Source organism: Canis aureus, chromosome 2 (genome assembly GCF_053574225.1).
Source record: "Canis aureus isolate CA01 chromosome 2, VMU_Caureus_v.1.0, whole genome shotgun sequence".
NCBI lineage: Eukaryota > Metazoa > Chordata > Mammalia > Carnivora > Canidae > Canis > Canis aureus.
Window position 1 is genome coordinate 76,090,838 of NC_135612.1, and position 20,911 is coordinate 76,111,748.

The window sequence follows — 20,911 nt, forward strand, 5'->3', positions numbered from 1 at the left end:
TGAGAGAATGTTCAGAGAGAAAAAAGAACAGTTCTTCATCACCTTCCCTACTTTTGTCCTTGACATAGTTCTGTACAATAAAAATTGCTCAACATGATACTGATATTGTACTAATAACTTTCATCCAGGAATGTAATTAAACAATGGGTAGTCATATTAAAGAAATCAATCTTGACTTTTCAAGGCTGTTTTTATTATTTTCTTTTTCAAAAATTGCTGAGGATTTGGTATGATTAAATTTTAGAATGTGTTATTCTTTTGATATCTTTTCCATAATAAAGTCTAATAATAAAATTGAGCTCTATTTCATTTGCTGAAAATTAATAAGATTTGCACAGAATCCAATTGTGTTTTATATCTCTTTTTGTTGTTTCAATTGATTATAGTGATTATTTTTTATATAAAAAAATGAATTTAATTCATTTTATTATAAATTAAGGTACTAAACCATCAGTACAAAGTAAATGTTCTAGGAGATAGAAAGAGAATGCTTAAGCATGCATCAAACTTTCTGCTTCCTGGCAATGTATAGTACACTATTTTGTTGGGGAAAAAAAAGAGGAATTACTTTACTCATTGTGTTTAGACAAATTATTTCAATTAAGGGTGGGAAGATCATTAACCACAGTTAATTTTAATGCAAACTGATTATTTATAAAATAATCATAGGAGAACCATAAAAAAGTATATATGCTTATTTGTATAGATGGATTTTTGTTAAGACTAGTAACTTTGATAATTGCTATGCTTTGAATTTCAGTTCAATAAATATTTCCCAAAGGGGATGCCTGGGTGGCTCAGCAGTTTAGTGCCTGCCTCCAGCCCAGGGCACGATCCTGGAGTCCTGGGATCAAGTGCCACGTTGGGCTCCCTGCATGGAGCCTGCTTCTCCCTCTGTCTGTGTCTCTGCCTCTCTCTCTCTCTCTCTCTCTCTCTCTCTCTGTGTGTGTGTGTGTCTCTCATGAATAAATAAATAAAATCTTGAAAAAAAAATTTCCCCCCAAAACATACATATGCCCAGTTATTGTCTAGGAACAGAAGCTGAGACAGGGATTCTTGTTCAATTGTTCTTAGGGGAAAGAAATGAGGTATGAGGATAGAACAGAGAAAGAAAATTAAGACAGGAAGTAGTTTTGAAAGAGTTTAGTTTTGTTCTGATCATAGGGAAGCCCTAGAGCACCACTTGTAGCATAGACTTTGCCCCACCTTGAAGCAAGGAGGATGCTGTTTGAACCTCCGTGCCAGTCAGTCAGACTGAGGTCAGCTTTATGTGGGTGTAGAAGGTTCCTTTTGCATGATGTCATTTACTGGAAGAGGACTTGGGGCAGCTATGAGCCATCATTTACTTGGCCCTGGGTTTTATGAAAGGTATTTTAGTGTGACAACAACAACATCCACTATGTAATATGAGATAGTGCCCTCTTGATATTTACAATCTTAAAAAGATTGCCACATGTTTATATGCTGAAGATTTCACACCAAGATTATCTGACAATAAATTCAAGAAAATCTTCACAGAATTGTAGACTTAACAGAGATCATGGTTAGACTTCTCTGAGGTGAAAACATCACATAGAAAGCAGAGAAAACTAATTCAAAACTAATAATTGATAATCTGATTTATAGAATGATCACCGTTTCTTATTTGGGGTTAGAGAGCATATTTTCCAAAGGGGACTTGTTTCATCGTGGCTTTGTGCTTTGGAGTCTGGGGAGGTGGCCTCAGAAGAGAGAGTGACATTCCATCACAGTTCTTTCATATTAACCACTTAATCAACAAAAGCCATCGTAACTAAGCCTTATCCATGGGATATACCCTCATGGTTTGATGGGTATGCTCATGCTCCAGGCTTGCCTAGAACGTTCTTCCCTGCATTCTCCTGTGGACAAACTCCTACTCATTCTCTAAGACCCACCTCACATGTCACTTTTCCAGTGAACAATGCTTTTCTACATCTTCCGGAAAGAACAATCTATTGCTCAGTCTTTCATACCCCTGCACTACTTTGATCACATCTTTGTCATTACACAAAGTTCAGGTTTGAGTTTTGCTTATCAGATAAAGTCTTTCTAAGCAAAAATTGTGTCTTTTTTCTTTTTATTTATTTATTTTTAATTGAAGTATAATTAACATAGTGTTATATTAGTTTCAGGTGTACAAGATAATGATTCAACAATTCTATACATTTCTCAGTGCTCATCAAAATAAGTGTTCTATTAATCCCCTTTATTTTACCCATCTCCTACCCACCTCCTCTCTGGCAACCACAAGCTTGTTTTCTATATTTGAGATTCTGGGTTTTTGTTTATTTGTTTGTTCTTTTGTTTCTTAAATTCCACATATAAGTGAAATCATATGGTATTAACCTTTCCCTGACTGCCCCTTCCTTCCTTCCTTCCTTCCTTCCTTCCTTCCTTCCTTCCTTCCTTCCTTCCTTTTTCCTTTCAGTTTAATTGTGTCCCCACAATTAATACTTTGAAATCCTAACCCCTGGGACCTCAGAATGCAACCCTGTTTGGAAATATGTTTGCAGATGTAATTAGTTAAGAAGAGGTCCTGATGGAGTATTGTGGGGCCCTCAACCGATATGACTAATATCCTCATAAAATGGGGAAATTTGGACACAGGCATTGTTTTGTGCCAGTCTCAGCCTATTTTTTACCAATGTTATGGCTGGATTGGCCTTTGTGGTTCTTATTATGACTATAAGACATCCTCAGCAATAACCATCAGAACACTTTTAAAAAAGAAAAGTTTATTATTTATAATTCCTGGAAATTACATGACTCACCTGGGGTTATACAATGAGGTCTGGGGTAGGAAAAGAGAGAGAGAGAGAGAGAGAGAGAGAGCACAAGCCTGGGGTTCTGCTTTTATTATGGTCAAGGGAGGACACTTAGAAGTGAGCTCACTCTTTATTGGTGAATCTAATACTAAAAGCAGGAATTTAAAGTGCATGGACAGTTCTCAAAATCAACCAAGATCTCTAAGATAAAGGAGTCTGGGAGCAGGGGCAGCCTGGTTCTTTCTCTAATGTATGGCTGGCAGTATGTTTATTGGAGATAGCCATCTTTGCAGTGGATGTCTCAAAAATCAAAGCTTAAGTCAGGAACTTGCATTACAAACAGAAAAACCAACTTAGACCTGCATAGAGAAAAGACAGTGAGAAAAGGCACAAGAAGACTGCCATCTATAAGCCAAAGAGAGAGGCCTGGAATAGATTCTCTTGTCATAGCCCTCAGAAGGAACCAATCCTGTTAAACCTTGATTATAGACTTGTAGCTTCCAGAACTGTGAGGCAATAAAGTTTTGTTCTTAAAGCCACCCAGTTTGTAGTATTCTGTTAAGGCAAATGAATTCTATCTATCTATCTATCTATCTATCTATCTATCTATCTAATCTATCAATCATTTATCTATTTATAGCACAGTGCCTGGAATGTCGTTAATGTTTGAGAGCTACAATAATGCCAACAACACAGGAACATAATAAGAGGGTCTCTGCACAGAATACAGTGGTTGATAAGTTATAGTCACTCTTAAGCCAAGACTTTTATTCAATTATATTGTGATGGAGAGTTTTTCCTCTTTTCCTCTTATTTGTATTTTATAATTTAATTTCTTACTGTTTTCTTATAGATAATTGATTAAAATTTGTCAGTATTTTACATGAGTTTATTTTGATGAAAATTGATTCATGATATTTTATATCCCTGATGCATATATATGGACAGAAAGGTTTAACAATTAGCCATGTATAATGACAATATCACTCCAGATGGCTTGACAACAAACATCTCATATTGAATGCTTGTGCCTTAAAATGAACATTCCAAATTTAGAGGATGATCAGCTAATGGTCTTTCTTCTTCTCCTTCTTCTTCTTCTTCTTCTTCTTCTTCTTCTTCCTTCTCCTTTTCTTTTTTTTTGGTAATTCAGTTGTGCCTTTCTCCCATACTCCCTCTCATATACATATACTTCAACACCTCTTACACATACACCACACATACACAAATAATATGAATGGCATGGGAAGAACATTGGTCATCTATTGCCATCATGACTCAGTATTCACCAATGCATTATAATAATACCACAAAACTAGAACAATATTGGAACCATATTTAGATCTTCCAGACATAAAGATTGGTTAACATTGAAACCTATTTCTTAGTTTAAGTAAAATGTGAAAAATACATCTGCTTCTCATACAACTTATGTTAAAAATGCTCTTTTGCCGTGAATGTTCTTTTCTTTTAGGTGAGATAAAGCAAAGTTGTGCAATCATATGTGTCTACCAGAATAGCTTGTGTTATGCCTAACTGTAGGAAAAGAAAATATGATGGAGGGGGCACAATGAAATTGGCCTTATGTATGTATCATTCTATAATATGCAAAAGTTCATTTAATAGTCCTTCTTCCTTGGATTCTAGAAGTGAGAAGTTAGTGATAGGAAAGAAAAAAAAAATTGGTGTCAGGGAGTAAGCTCACTTTGATAATTATCCAGATCCTAAGGTAGGAACTAGGATTTGGGCAGTGAGGCAAAATGAAAATGTGGGGCTCTTTGTTTAAATAGTATTAAGAATTTTAAGGCAGCAATAGTGGAGCATTAAACTAAGCATGGTCCTTCAGAGCATGGGTACAGTTCACACACCTGTGAAACTGGCCCTGAGAACAGCCCTCAGATAAGAGCTAACACTTAGTTTTTCCCTAGAACATGATGAATAGTGCTCTAAGTAATTTATAAGAATCAACTCATTTAGTCCTCACATAATCCATGAAGCGTGGTCTTTACATATCCACATTTTAAGATTAAAAAAAAAAAAAACCCTGAGGCATAGAAACATTACAATAACTTGCCCAAAGTTACACAACTTTGTGCCACAGCAGTAAAATCCTGGCATTTTATTTTCAGAGTCATATTTTTAACAACTAGCTATTGTGTCCTTCTAGATAAAAACCTTTCTAAAAAAAACAGTGTCAAATAAATATATTATTTCACGCTGAAGATTCAGCACATAAAAATATTCCCTAGTCTCTATCCTTGTACTGATAACTCTACATAATGGCAGTTTGTGCTTAGAGTAGGCATATTGCCTTCTCCTAATTGGTTGTAGGTCATTAGAACCGCCATTTAAAAAGTGTTTTATGTGTACCACTGATTTTATAAAGCACTGGATCCTATTATGATTGTTTAAATGAACTGAGTTAATTTGGTTTTCTTTGATATTACTTATAATGATTCTGTACACATTTGATCTTTCTATTTTTTTAAAAGCAAAGCCGCAATTAATTTTTTTTAGGTGTTATGCAATTAGTTGATTAATTTTCTATCAGTTTCTGTGCACTTACACAGTAATCCTGATCACAGCAGGTTATCATCATACAATCTGGACGTGTTATTAATCAAAAGTAGCACAGCTGGAACCCGAAGCAACAAGGGACTCAATAGCACACCCAAAGACCAATTTTAATTACAAAAGAGAATGAGCACCTCAAGTAGAGGCAGTCACAGTTCAGGCAGGCTTGAGTGCAAAGCATTCCAGCTCCTAGGCAACAAGTATTAAGTTTGACATTCTTAAGATGAGGTGACTGATGGAGGAAACTGACCTTGTTAGTGTGGCTCCAGAGAGAAAAGCCAGACAGACTAACCACATGGCCAAAGAGGTTTTCTCATTTCTGTTTTGATTTCTGAGAGTGGTAGGGGCCAAAATATCTAACCTGACAGACTCGCAGTACTTGGTGTCTGGTAGATGGTGTAGAACATTGTTCTCCTCTTGGAGAGCTGGGGTGATGGGAATGACCAAATGAGAAGGAGAGCAGCAGAAGAAGCAGCCCTAGTTTTAAATTCTGTTCTAAATTTATTTGGTAAACATTGATTTGAAATATTTATTTAAATTGTAATCCAATCAGATAAGTAATGCCCACAATTTTTAAAATGATGTATTGCTCTTTCGAGTAGAAAATATTTCTTTCTTACAAGGATGTTGTGATTAGACAGCAAACTTTATCATCAGTTGCCAACAGGATACCTCATACTATAGTGGTCACGTAGTTATTTGTTGAATGAACGCATAAATAAATGAATGACAAATGGAATGATGATTTGTTTGGGGAGGTGGGTAGGAAGGAGAAAATTTCAGGCTTATTTTGGAAAATAATAGTCTTTCCTTATGACAAAATCTGTAACTTATTTCTCAGCTAAAGTACTCTGATCATCTTCTGAACATATATTCCTGCTGTTCAACTTTCCAAATATGAAACAGCCTCTGCCTTTTATGTCTTATGCTGAAACTTTTCCCTATCATTTTATTGAGAAATATAGATTAGTGGCCTCATAGACCTATAAAAAAGTAGATTATCAATTTGTTTTGAATAAAAGTTGCCTTTAAAAATGTCTTATTTGAGGTCAGTCTAAGAGAAGGCTTACTTCTCGCAGTTGTTTTTTTTTTTTTTTCTATTAATCTCCTATATCTCAATCTTTACACAACTGCCTCCATGAGTTTTGTGTAAATATTAGATGGTTTGCCTTTGAACACCTATGAGAAAACATTTAGTTTGCATATTTTATAAAATCATAACTAGAGGGCTACACTTTGCTCTCATTAAATGTTCTCCAAACAATAGACCTCATGACAAATTTCTGCAAGAAAAAAAATGTTGGTGTAAATAAATATCCATACTTTTTGCTGTTGACTGCCTTGCTTCATTTTAATATAATCATTTAGTTTTGTCTATAGATGCCTTTTATTTTTTTAAAGATATATTTTAATCTGTATATACTTCAAATTATTTTATGAATAGGCAAGAGATCTACAATAAGGCAATTTTGATGAAAACTTGCTATTGTTTGGAATAAAGGGAGTCATGGTATAAAAAATTTATTGCACAGAATGGGATAGCTTGAGCTCCATGCTAGCTGTGTGATTTTGAGAAAGTTCCTCAGTCTGTCTTGGCTCCTGTTTTTCTTTGATAAAATGGGCATATAAATCCCAATATTCAGTAATGTGCTGAAGCTGATTGACTGCAAGAGCTGATCGGTAAATATTCATGAATTTTACAAGCCCACTTCTAAATCATTGGTAGGTTGAAATTGGCCATGGTTGGAATGTCTATGCCACAGAAATTGTCATGTACTATAAATCAGGACTTTAACAAAAAATAAAGCAGCTTATTAGTATACCATTGCTCACTATTATAAAGAGCAAATGAGCAAATAAGATAATGTATATAAAAGTGTTTTCCAATCTTCAATATTCTATGCTTAAAAATCAAAGTAGTGAGGCAAAGAGACTTATCATTGAATTGTGTCACATGTTTCTCAATTATTACTTAATCCATAATTCAAAATGTCTGATTTTACTTTTAAAAAGTCTTATAAAAAACTGTTTGAAATAAAAAAAAATGTTTATCTCTGAAGGAATATCAGTGGAAAGATAAGAAAGTAAAGTAATACATTTTTCTCTCTTGGAAGATATGAAACAATTCAAACAAACCCACATAAGATAAGAAAGGTAAGTGGATTGAGGTTAGCACAGAAGAAAGCATAAAGTAGTAAATCCTAAACAAAAAGGAAATTGATCAGGAAACTAATTATTGGAAAAACAGTTTATGTACAAAACCTTTTAAATTATGTAAAGACATATTTTTCAGCTTTTATTGAGGTATAATTGACAAATAAAAAATTGTATATGTTTAAGGCATACAATTTGATGTTTTCTTATACATTGTAAAATACCACCATAATCAAGCAAATTAACATATCCATCACCACACATAGTTATCACCTTCTTGGGTGTCTGTGTGTGTGTATGGTGAGAACACTAAAGATCTATCCTTTTAGCAAATTTCAAATATACAATATGATATTCTTAATTATGGTCATATTACTGTACCTTAGATCGCCAAAACTTATTGATCTTGAGTAGTTGAAACTTTGTACTTTCTATTAATTAATTTTTTTAAGATTTTATTTATTTATTCATGAGAGACACACAGAGAGAGAGAGAGAGAGAGAGAGGCAGAGGGAGAAGCAGGCTACATGCAGAGAGCCCAATGTGAGACTCGATCCAGGGACTCAATCCAGGGACTCCAGGATCACGCCCTGAGCTAAAGGCAGACACTTAACCCCTGAGCCACCCAGGCATCCCAAAACTTTGTACTTTCTAATCAATAGCTTTCCAGATCCCCTTCCCCCAGCACCTGGCAACCACCATTCTACTCTCTGCCTCTATCATTTGGACTATTTTAGATTTCATATATAAATGAGATCATGCAGTTTGTCTTTCTGTGTCTGGCTTATTTCACTTAGCATAAGGACTTCCAGGTTCATTCATGTTGTTGAAAAGGTACAATTTTCTTATTTTTTAAGATTGAATTATCTGTTGACAAACATTTACATTTCTGTACATAAACAACAAACTACTTGAAAAGGAAGTTAAGGGCAACCCGGGTGGCTCAGCGGTTTAGTGCCCCTAATCCCACCTCAGGCTCCCTGCATGGAGCCTGCTTCTCCCTCTGCCTGTATCTTTGCCTCATTCTCTCTCTCTGTGTCTCATGAATAAATAAATAAAATCTTAAAAAAATAAATAAAAGGAAATTAAGAATCACATTTACAATAACAACGAAAATAATAAAATACTTAGGAGTAAATGTAACCAAATAGGTAGAAGACTGTACACTGAAAATGATAAAACATTGATAGAAGAAATTAAAGAAGATACAGATAAAAGGAAAGACATTTTGTGTTCATGAATTAGAAGAATTAATATTATACAATCTCCATATTACTTAAAACGATCTAAGGAGTAAATGCAATCTCTATCAAAATCTCAATGGCATTCTTTTAAGAAATGGAATAAACAATCCTGAAATTCATATTGTACCACAAAACCTCAAATAATGAAAGCAATCTTGAGCAAGAAGAATAAAACTGGAGGCATCACACTTTCTGATTTTAAAATTGCATAAAAACTTAAAACAAGATTAATCTATTTCTTATGTTATTAGAGTACGCTTGCATGCAAATGGAGTGGTTGGCTGTTCCCTATCAAAAATATTCTCCCTCTCATGTCTGTGCTTCAGAGGGACACGAGTGATGAGGAATCGCATTCTCTAGGTCTCATGCTCCTCAGCCAATAGAGTATTTTTCATTATTCTGGTGCATTTCTTCTCCAATGGCTTCCATGCTGGGTTTTGTTTCTTTTCTTTTCCTTTCTTTTATTTAAGATATAAATTTATTTATTTATTTATTTATTTATTTATTTATTTATTTATGACACAGAGAGAGAAGGTCAGAGACATAGGCAGAGGAAGAAGCAGGCTCCCCGTGGAGCAGGGAGCCCCATATAGGACTCAATCCCAGGACCCCGGCATCATGACCTAAGCCAAAGGCAGACACTCAACCACTGAGCAACCCAGGTGTCCCTATCCTGAGTTTCAACCTTTCTGTTCCTTTCACAATTCTTTTTCTTTTTCTTCCCATACTTCCATCTCCATTTTCTTTTGCTCTCTTCTACTTCCCCACATCATTCATTTATTATTCTAGGATGTTAAAAAAAAACTCACTTCCTCTTTCTTTCAGACATTCCCAATTCCAAGTCTTTACTCAAGTATTCCCTCTGCAAGGGATGCCATACATCTTGGTCTGTAATAGGCTCTGAATGTCCAGACACAATCCATCCTTCATGATCCAACTCATATGTCATCTCTGTGATGGTATTATATTCATTTTCTAGGGCTATTATAACAAATTACTCCAAGCTTCAGAGCTTAAAATAACAGAAATTGTCTCTAACAATTTTGGAGGCCAGAATACAAAATTAAAATGTTGTCAGGGCGCCACTCTCTCTCTGAAGGCTCTAAGGGAGAATTCTCATTTATCCCTTCTAGTTTCTGGGACTCCAGTCTTTCTTGGTTTATGGCAGCGTAATTTAATCTTTGTTTTCTCCCTTGTGTCTCTGGGTCTCAAATCTTTCTTTTTTCTTATAAGGACACCAGTCATTGGATTAGGGCCCAAGTTAACTTTAAAATTATCTAATCTAGAGATTTTTTTTTTCTTTTTTTTGCTTAATTACATCTGTAAAGGCTATAAATTCCCAAATTAAGCCACATTCACAGGTACTGAGAGTTAGGACTTGGACATATTCTTTCCAACACAGAATTCAACCTGCTGTAAAATTGAGTTCCTTCATTCTTCAGCCAAAAGTTTTATTTTTATCACCTGAATTCTCCTATGGCCTCATCTGTATTTCACCTAAGTGATTGTAAAGTTCTGTCCTGAGTTGAAATTATTTGCAAACCTATCTGATTTTCCTAATAAACTATAAATTCTTTAAGGATTGGGTTTCATTCATTTTTATCCAATCAAAGTCTGAAACAGACTTACATGAAGGAGTATCTGACTCATTGTTTGGATGCTTATAACCAAACACATTGAACTATCATTTGCATGTATTCCTTTAGTCCTAAGGGAGCTATAATTCCAAATCTTTTTGTTCATAAAATATACAATCCAAAAGCATAACCTTGGCCAGGATAATGCATAGTAAAACTATTGTAGATGAATCTACTGTGTTATTGAGCAATATTTGGAACCAAGTAGAATTTGTATCAAGGAAGAACATTCTAATTTAAAGAATTTCTCAGTGTTCATTTTTTTTTGTCAAAGTAAACTTATCCAGTGAATAAAAGCTTGTTTAAAAAAAATCCACAGCACTAAGATCTAAATTTCACGTAAATTTTTACAGTCACATGTCAAAAGCTGGTAGAAAGGCTCATTTCTGAAGACAACTGTCATCAGAAGTGACAAGCCCGTCATATAAATTTAGTGGAGATGGAATTTAGTACATTACAACTTTAAACTGGAATTTAGTTTGACATGAACAAGAAGTCAGAGTAAGTACCCAAGTAAGGAACACGTTCCCATCCATGATAATTTAACATGCCTGCTGTACAATTTCCATAACCTTTAACAAAACGTCTCCCCCCGCCCCCCGCAGGATTTACTGATATGCAATCAAATGTAATTTTTCCCCTTCTCAATGTTTCAAGTTTATTGGTTAATATTGCTTAGTCGAATTCGATAACTGCCATTTATCATTTTGCAAATGTGCAATTTATTCACTTATTGCAGGATTTACATTTATTTCAGATCAGATTGATTGGAATTTCAAATCTCTAAAGCTTTAATTTCATCTAGTTGCAATTATGTAAAAAGCATGAGTCAATTTCCAAATAAAATCAGTCTATATTTATACTTTTACTACATCTAGTGGGAGTTGGCTTTTTTGGAACAGCTTCTGGCAAATGTTCTTGTCACTAGACATAAAGATTGTAAGAGAAAGACATTCTGCACTCTCGCCTTATGGTTAGAAAGCTTCCCAACCATTGTTCCACATTTTAAAAAAAGAAAGTCAAATGTTACAAGCTTCCGTAAGTCATAGCCAGACCAAAGTGCTGTTGTGACAGCATGTATTAAGTTGGGAAAAGACAAATTAGTGGTAATTCTTCTGTACGTGAAAGTAGAAATTTACCACTTGAAAGATTGTCATGCAAATGTCACTTGTGACAAAATACCTCTGGCATATTTGCATAAACTTCTCTTGGGGACCTTATGAATTTAAAGTAATAAAGAAAAAGCTGCAGGTAAGTTTGTCCATATGGGACCTGGCATCCTACATTCACATCTCTCTCTATGAAAAGGAAAAGTCCAGGAAGATTACTCATGACAGAAGTGTCTGGGGTCAGTGAAGGACTATGATTTGTGGCACAAGTCCTCCTACAGCTCACACAACAGCTGTTTCTCAGTTTCCACATGCCTCAATTTCACAAGCAGTTGTCTGTTCTTTAGGGTTTAGAAACATATTTTATGCTTTTTGTGTTTCCTGTACTGTTGGAGATAGGAGGCAGTGTAACTTAATGGATATTTGGAGTCATCCCAGAACTCAACAATTATTCTGGCAACAGGTAGATGGGCCATGATCCAAAGAAGCAATTGGAATTATCACTGCAGTATGGTTGGAAGTTGAAAAAGGTTTTTTTGCCCTCATGGAACTCACTTGTAAAAACAATTAAGCAAATATCATAAAGCCAGTTAAATGTTCTGACAATAAAGTACATGTACTAGGAAAGCTCATGGCATAGGCACACAACAGGGAGGAAGAGCTATGTCAAAGAAGGTTTGGCAGACAAAGTACCTATTAATCTTTGAAGCATTGAGGAAATATGTCAAAGAAGGCTTCACAGATGAAGTATCTATTAATCTTTGAGGCACAGAGGAAGAAGGAAGAGATTAAATTCCCATGTCCAAAGGCCTAGATACAAGTGTGAACAGATATTCCCACAAATATGTGGGGAAATGTTCATTTTGTTAAGAAATAGCCATATTAATTCCACTTTACTGATGACAGATCAATAAGGGAAGGTCAACAGTCTAAAAAATGGCACCATTAAATCAATACTCACCTTTTCACTTCAAATTTAACTTTGCATAAGTGTGATTAGGACTTCTCTTTGTCAGATAATATATATTAGACACAAAACTCTTTGCCTTCATTGGCAAGTCAGTCCCAGTACTGTGTTCCAACTACTCCACTACTCCTAGTCTTAAATGTCTATGAATTAAGACCAAATATATTAGGAATAAAGAAATCACTGTAGGAATATCAATCAGAGGGAATTAAAAGCAAGGAGTTGTCTATAAAGGTATTTAAAGGAGTGAAATTGTAAAAGAGAAAGGAAAGGTGACTGCAGAAGAAAAAACTTGAGGGGCACCTGGGTGGCTCAGTGGTTGAGTGTCTGCCTTCAGCCCAGACCCCCTTCTGGGGTCCCAGAATCAAGTCCCACATTAGGCTCCCCGCAGAGAGCCTTCTTCTCCCTCTGCCTATGTCTCTGCCTCTCTCTGTGTCTCATGAGTAAATAAATAATTTTTTTTTAAAAAATGGATAATGTAAATTCCAAAGTTGATTATAACTATGGACTAGAGTCTAAGCACCTGCAGCCAAGTTGCCAGATACACCATCATGACCAGTTCTGGATCTGCTAAATGGGAATTACTTTGACCATGGCTGGAACTTCTCAATAGGTACTACCTCCATCCACGCTGCTGAACCAAAAATCATCCTACCTGTGCTGTAGACACTGCAATTTCCAACAACCACCACCAAGTGCCATACTATTGGATTCAAAACAAAAAGCTTTCTCTCAATCTTTTGACCTTTCACAAGTCTTCCTATTGGCAGAACATAGACTTAATAGAAATCCAGCTAGCAACAGATCATAGGAAACATAGTTGGCAGATGCCCACCCCATCAGTGCTGAGTACAGAAGAGTGGGCATGGGGCCTAAAACTCAGCTAAATCACCTCCTCAACCTATGTTCAAGACTGGAGTGAGATTCAACATGAAATCAACTAAGAGCCAAGATGGAATTTTTGCCCTGTTTTAAAAATAAGATTTAGCTGAGTAAAAGTTATACTAGAATCACACTGAGGTTTTAGTTCAATTATACAATTAATAAATATGACTTTCAACCAAATTAAGGGTAGCAAAATACCATAAGGCATTATTCAGGTGTATCTCTGAATGATATTCAAAGCTGAGAGGGAGATACTCTAACAAAACCACACTGAGCCTGTGCTTCAAAATTCTCTTACCACCTTCTCTTTTTCCACCCAACAATAGACACCTGGTGAGGGGTGGGAGGAGGAAAGTGAAGAGGTTTGTTTTCCTGGATCCTCAATCTTGGTATGTACTGGGGTTGGGATCTTTTTAATGATTCTTCCCTCCTCAGTGGTAGGGAAGGTCTAGACCCAGTACATTTTCCTGCCTCTGTCCCAAGGGTAGAGGGTATTATCTCCTACCTTCCCCCAGCTATACTGGCTCTTTACTGGTGCCCTGAAGGCAGTAGAGTTTGCTGCTCTAGCCACAGAGGTTTAAAGCTTTTGTTCTATAGGAGGGAGCAGAAAAAAGGATCCTGGGTGGCACTTAATGACTTGTTCATATCCACTGCTATCCCCTCCCCTACATGCTCCAGGGTAGAAGCTTTCTCCTGTCTTGTACCAGCCCAAATCTTTCTTTGTAAACACTGAATGAAGTCCACTGAAGAAGTTTCTGTAAATTGCTAATTTCCCTGTATCTGTGGTTTCTAGTCTTCTATACTATCATGCTAACCAATGCTTGGCCTGTGGCAATTCATTAAAAAAGAAATTTTAGTGAATTTTTCTTACTTGCTTGTATGTCACTCAGTGTCTGTCCCAGGGAAGCAAGTACTCATATCCTTCTCTCCTTGGAAGTATCTGTCTTTACTTAGATTTTAGGTTAGTTGGTTGCTCTGCAACTTTCACCCTTGTAGGGGTTCAAGAAAAGTTGTGAATTTTTAGGTTATCCAATTTTTTTCTTGTAAATTTGTAGTGACGCTCTTTCACACTCTACATCTAAGCAGAGGCGAGAAACCCACTATATTCTTTTTTTTTTTTTACCCACTATATTCTTGATTCACACTTCATTTCTGTGATTGAAGATATTCTGCACGTTTCTCCTCCTTTTTTTTTTTTTTAAATCTGTGTGGGAAATACCAGAAAGGGAGACAGAACATAAAGACTCCTAACTCTGGGAAACGAACTAGGGGTGGTGGAAGGGGAGGAGGGAAGGGGGTGGGGGTGAATGGGTGACGGGCACTTGACGGGATGAGCACTGGGTGTTATTCTGTATGTTGGCAAATTGAACTCCAATAAAAAAATAAATTTATTCTAAAAAAAATCTGTTTCTTCATGGATAGTCTTCCTAGTTCAGTGATCCACACATCTTATTTCAATTTACTTTTCTGGTGTTTCCCCCTCCTGCAATGCAATCAATTCTCCCTCTCGCCAATACTGCTGATTAAACTTTCTTAAAGTCTTTCATGATTCATGAACAACTTCCTAAGTTTGTTGTTGGGTTTTTTTTTGGTAGTAATTTTTTTTTTATTTTAATAAAGCACTACTATTCTTCATAGAACAATTTTGAATGTGTTGTGGTATCTTCTTCAATTAAATACATAATTGTGCTTAGGAACCTATTCTGGTGATCTTTTCTTTAATTATCAAATATATATATGTATATATATATATTTGTGTATATATATGTATACACATAAATAAACATATAAACATATACTTATATACACAGAGTCTTAAAAAACCTGAGCCCCCAAGTTGGAGGCCTGACCTGGGGTAACTCACTCAAGCTGTCTGAGCTTCACTTAGCTTCCTCAGATTTAAAATGGGGGACAATTATACTATGTACCTCCCCAGAATCCTTCCAACACGACTCTTGCTTGCCTTTCCACATCAGCCATCATCACTTTCCTTTGAGTGGCCTTTGCTCCAGACATGCCAGCCTCCCTGCCCTTCCCAAATCACGGCAATTATGTTCGTTCATGCCTCCATGCATCTGTGCGTACTGGTGTTTTCTGCCTGAAATGGTTTTGCTTTCAATGCCCACCTGGCGAGCTCCTACCATTCTTTACGTCTCGGTTCAAGAGTTCTGTTCCTTAGGCTTTTCTTGGGTTTCCCAGGCAAAGTTAGGGATTATCTTCTTTACTGTCTCACGATACTGTCCTACTATAGTCTATTCTATTTTTAATATCTTTATGCTTTCCTTTTATATTTTCTATGGTTTCCTCCGTCTGATTTTCTAATTTACCATTTCATTTTTCTTCAAATTTATCTTGCCATTTATCTCATTATTTACTTCAGTTATATTTTTTATAGTTACATTTCCACTTGGTATCTCTTATTGATTTCTTGTTCTTGCTTCATATTCCTACTATGTCATCCCATGTCTCCTGGAGGGTCTTTGGCATGGTTATTTCACATTTTTGGATTATTTGTTTCAATAAATCTGCTTTCAGTGTTAAAAAAACTATATTAATACTTTCATAAAACTATGAGACAAACATGTGCATTTATACAACTGCATGTCAGTCATGCCAGATCCCTGGGGAGGGAATTCCCAGCACGACCTCATTCATCTGTGAAGGCACAGAGCAATCCTTATTTGGGCATACACATTCAATTACTTGTCCAGTATGGTCAGCACTCTACTTCTTGATGGTTTCCTTCTGTTATTAATGCGCATGTCCAGTTGTCTGCTTCTTAGAGCAGACATTTACCTTCCTCATCCACCAGCCATTGGAGGAGGACTAGGGCCACATAGATGATTAATTCGACCCATTCTTCTGGGAGGGTTTCCTGGTGGCCCTCTTCTATCATCATATCTGGAATCAGAGGAGTTTCCATAGCCTCTTCTCTTTTTCACATCTTGCTGAAGCAGAGTCTTAAAAAAAAGAAAGAATATTCCTCTCATGGTTTTAATTATATTTTTTTCACAAATATATAATTCAGACATTATTATTTGTGTGATGGCTACTAAAAAATGTCTATAATCTTATAATTTCAAAAACAAATGTCTTTCTTTGCCTCCCTTTAAAAAAACTATAAATACTTTTGTGCCAAACCTTCATATACTCTTACAATATACTTAATACCCTTCCATATTTAGTGTTTTATTTTTCTTAAATACTATATACTATACAGATATTTTATGACATTCTGATTGATCTTAAAATTACACTTCAATCTCATATGCTATGTTATCCATCACTAACATTGTGGTAAAAGCCTTGTTTCCAAAGCCATAGGTGACCCTAAAAAACAGCTTAGGTAAAAAGTTGAGGAATAGTTGGGAATATTGGAATTATGTGTTTTTCCTGGTTTCAGAGTATCTGAGAGCCAGATATGATCCATCTTTATAGTGATAGAAGGTCATTTAGAAGAGTAAAGACCACAGACTTTAGAATTAGGCAGACATAAATTTGAATACTGGCTCTACCTTTGGTAACTATATGACTTCAGACATGTCAATTAGCATTTTGAGCCTGTTTCCTTACCTGAAAAAGGATATAATAACGGCAACTAACTCTTAGGACTACTGTAATGATTAAATTTTAAAAATCCATATGTATATATACACACACATACAGACATGCATAGATATATGTATACATATACATATACATACACACAAAGGTCTTAGCCAAGACCCTGTATAGTAGGAGCCACTTCATGGAGGGTATAAGTGTGATATTAATGACTGGAGGCAAAAAGAAATCATGGAAAGAAGTAAAGTATTACTTAGAAGGCCTACTATGAGACAGGTACAATGCTAAGAACTTCTTTTGCATAACTTTATCTTATCCTCACAATAATCCTAGAGTGTAGGGCACTTGGGTGGCTCAGTGGTTGAGCATCTGCCTTTGGCTCAGGTCATTACCCTGGGTCTTGAGATCAAGTCTCACATGGGGCTCCCCGCAGGGAGCCTGCTATTCCCTTTGCTTATGTCTCTGCCTCTCTCTCTGTGTTTCTCATGAATAAATAAATAAAATCTTTTAAAAAAATAATCCTAGAATGTAGATGTTAGAATTTTCATTTTATATATTGGCAAATGAATAGAAGGAGGAATTAATGGGAACTGGAGGCATATAATGCTTACATCTTTCTCCCAATCTCAGATAGCCCAAAGGACAGACCAATATTCTAAGAACTTAAAATATGTATAGATTCTTCTACATTACTCTGTGTCTTTTCTGTATCAGTATCCAGCCAGTAAAAAAAGGAAACCTACTTCTTTAAAACAGATGGATTTATTACAGGGCATTGAGTATAGTCTTGTAAAAACTGAAATGCTAATTAGAGATACTGAAGCAGCAGAGACACATCAGGAAGGAGCCACTGTTTTTAGACTAGAAGATCTAGATGAAGGGATAGCGTTGTGGCACCCAGGCACTTGGAGTCACCTGGTAAGAGCTGGAATTACAATAGAACCATCTAGAAGGATCTGGAACAAGGAAGACATCCCAGCAAATGAAAGACACTACTGTAAGCAAAGGGAAAGCAAGAAAGGTATTTGTTTTCCCTTTCCTCCCTCTGGTTTTCTGATCATCTACTGTTTCCTCCCATTGGCTAAACTAGTATAAGCTGCCTAATTAAAAACAAAAACAAACCAACCAACCAACAAAAAACAAGGAAAACACAATTTAGAGGATTCCATGGTGCTGTGATACAAAAAAAGAAGCAAAAGCATGAAAAATGGACCTGAGAACAAACTGCCAAAGACAAGCACCATTCCCCCCCCCGCCCGCCCCACTACTCCCTTCCAAAGTGACCCTGCTTTCTATAGCCTATTTTGTGAATGCCTTTGTCAAACACATTCTTTCTTTTTCCACTTGGTCAATTTTCTGTTACGTATTTGACATAGCTGTTAATTTTCTTTGTTTTTCATGTCATTTGTGTAAATCTCTTGGGACTGGGATCCTATCACTCCAATCTAATGGAAACACAGCCTGTCCTCATATTGAGAGAGGTGTTTACTAGATACTGAATGATAATGAAGATGGGTTTTGAAATGTGACAGATGAACACATCTTTGGTGTGCCATATACTTCCTGAAGTGAGTTGCAGACCAATTGTTTACATTGACTCCATGTTTAGCTGCTCCTGATAACTATGATGTTATTTATTCTCAAAATGCCTAAGTAGGACTACTGTACTTTGTTTACTAGCAAAGTTTGTGTTGGTTTTTGTACTTATGAATTCACAACTCTTATTCGTCTTAGTAGTTTTTGATGCTTTGCTGTTTAATTTTTTTGACTGGTTCCCCTGCCTAAGACATAGGTTCCATAAGGATAGAAACTTAGCATACATTTTGCAAGGCTACATGACTCAGAGTGAATACTCAATGTTTGGGATTCAGTAAATGCCTACTGTGTCTAACCAATGCTTCATCTATTATTGTATTTTTATGATTATAAATTATCTTCTATTATGCATTAAATGAATCTTGACAGTTAACTTTATTAGAACTTGTTGTCTTCTTAGATGTATTAGTATCTTTGCTACTATAGCAACCCTATTATGAATGTGTAGCTTTTAAGAAGAAATGAGGTAAAATTTATCTTTGCATTTTCTCTAACATTGATTTAATCTATTTAATCAATATCAGATATTTCATGTTTGCAAGTTTATGTAATACAGTATTGAAGAGAATTCTGTTTTCCCCAGTTTGAAACAATACTTTATCATGAAATAATTTAAACCTTCTTTTGTTAAAAGGATCTCATGTGAATCTGATTAATTTACATAGCCCAATATTGATTTTCATAAGAATGTTGAAATATAGTCATATATTCATTGCTTAAATTATTTATGTCTGCCCTAACAAAACTCCCGGTAGTTTTTATGATGCCTATGTAACTAGCTATGTGCAATCTGAGATGAGTTGCTTATCTTCTTACAGTGTCATTATAAATATCATATAACAATCTTTCATGTCTCCTTAAATTGTACAATTCTATGATTTTAGTAGCTACGTATAATATGTTGCCATAACTACAAATAAGTATGCTATTTCCACTGATTCTAGCACACAAGATATTTGCTGAACATCCCTGCTTAGGGGTTTGGACAAAACCTACAAACTAATGCAACATAGTAAAATACAGAACAAAGATTCTGAACTAAATCGCCTAGGTTTGAATCTCAGTTCTGCTACTTACTAGTTTTGCAATCTTGGGCAAGATATTTAATCTCACAGTAAATATTCCATTCTATAAAATTGAATGATAATAATACCTACTTCAAGAGTTGCCATGAGGATTAAATGAGTTAATAACAGATGTAAAGGCATTTGGAATAATTCTTGGTAAGTGCCATATACATGTAGGCTATTATCCAGTTGTAAAAGTAATCATGTGACTTCACTGCTTTGGACCTCTCAGGAGTATCCTAATACCCTTAGAATATACCATCCCAATTCCTTATAGGTCATAACCCTATATCACCTAGCCCCTGCCTACCCTCAACTCACCTCATGCTATTCTTTCTTAGTTTATTCTAATCAGTAACTCCAGTCGTCTTCATGTTCCCAGACATGCTAACTTATCTCCCATCTCCAAGTCCTATATCTGTCAACCTGCCCCCCTGGAAGGTTCTTCACATGAATGACACATTCTCATTTCTGGGTATCAACTGAAAAATGCTTTCTCCTCAGAAAGGCTTCTCTTGCTCTCATCCTATGTAATTATTTTATCACCCTGCACTGTTCTATTTTCTATCATAGAATTCTTTATTTTCTTCCATGTCCTTATGGTAATCTTTTCATTTTGCTTTATTTTTTATTGTATCTTCCTCAGTAGAATATAAATTCCTCATGGTCAGGAAACTTCAGTGTATTGCACACTATTTTATTTCCGGTGTCTGGAATAGGGCCTAGCATAAAAGAGACATTCGATAACTATTTGTTCAATACATACGTGAGAATATTAAAGAATGAATATAATGGACTGAATGTTGTGTGTTTCAAGCTTAGAAGAGATAAAACCTTGGAAATATTGATAAATAGTTATATAGCAAGAGCAATTGGGCTAGATTCTCCAGACTAGTCTTACATGTGTAGATAAATAGAGAAGGTTTCTGAGGATCCACTAATTACTTTGGCACTATTTGAGTCATGTGAAAACTTGAAAAAAAAAAAAAAGAGTCTATGAAAACTTTAGGACTTAGTGTATAATCAAGAGCTGAGCTATCAAAAAAAGACTTTCTAAGGAAAAGGAAGTTTCCCAAGTTAAGAAGCTAACTAAAGAGACTTGGTTATGGCTCATGAATGCACTTCCCAATATACTAGGACTGAGTTCTGTCTGTAATTTCCATATCATTGAAAATCCATGAGGGCTGGGATCAAATGTGCTTCAGTCCCATGTATCAAGCACATTTGGGCTCAGTCCATAGTTTTTAAATGAAGCGGGAAAAGAATTCCTATCTATTGTCCTTATCTTTGGGAAAAGAATCCAAATTATAAATTTACTCAGCAGGAAT

At 35.6% G+C, this 20,911-nt stretch overlaps 1 long non-coding RNA gene across 4 annotated transcripts in view; it reads left to right on the forward strand.

The window, feature by feature from the left end:
- Nucleotides 1–20,911, forward strand: part of LOC144302482 (uncharacterized) — a 72,538-nt gene that overhangs the window by 1,119 nt on the left and 50,508 nt on the right. The window lies entirely within an intron of this gene.